Here is a 414-nt window from a genome sequence, read left to right on the forward strand (position 1 = left end):
GATGGTCGCAGGCTCCCTCTCTCCCAGCTCAGCCAAATCATAAATCTCGCCTGCCAGGGGAGCTGGCGGCCCTGACCCGGCCCCGTGCTTCCCGCTTTGGCCTCGCCTCATGCCAAGATGGAGATCCCGGCACGAGCAGCAGGAGGAGGGACGTGGAGCTGGGCCCATGTGGCCCGAGAGCCCCGTCTTGGTGTGGGGCTTTCCAGAATGTTCTTCACCCAAATTTTTCTCTTTGCCTTTCTAGTCTGTCCTTCCTCCTGACTGGGACCCTGACAAGGGCTTTTGCTGGGCCCCCTTCACGCCGGCCTCCTCAGGGCTCAAGTCTGAAACTGGGAAGTTCTGTGAGACCTTGAAGCTCAAGACCACCCTGGCCCTGCCCTGGGCCTCCGGGAAGGAGGCTGGAGTAGCAGCCCG

The 414-nt window shown here is 62.1% G+C and overlaps 1 protein-coding gene across 1 annotated transcript in view; it reads right to left on the reverse strand.

Annotated features, from left to right (window-relative positions):
• The window catches only part of SEMA5B (sema domain, seven thrombospondin repeats (type 1 and type 1-like), transmembrane domain (TM) and short cytoplasmic domain, (semaphorin) 5B), a 124,659-nt gene that overhangs the window by 84,623 nt on the left and 39,622 nt on the right, over positions 1 to 414 (reverse strand). The gene's annotated exons all lie outside the window — the stretch shown is intronic.

This window comes from Propithecus coquereli, unplaced genomic scaffold (genome assembly GCF_000956105.1).
Source record: "Propithecus coquereli isolate 6110/MARCELLA unplaced genomic scaffold, Pcoq_1.0 Scaffold10, whole genome shotgun sequence".
NCBI classification, from domain to species: domain Eukaryota; kingdom Metazoa; phylum Chordata; class Mammalia; order Primates; family Indriidae; genus Propithecus; species Propithecus coquereli.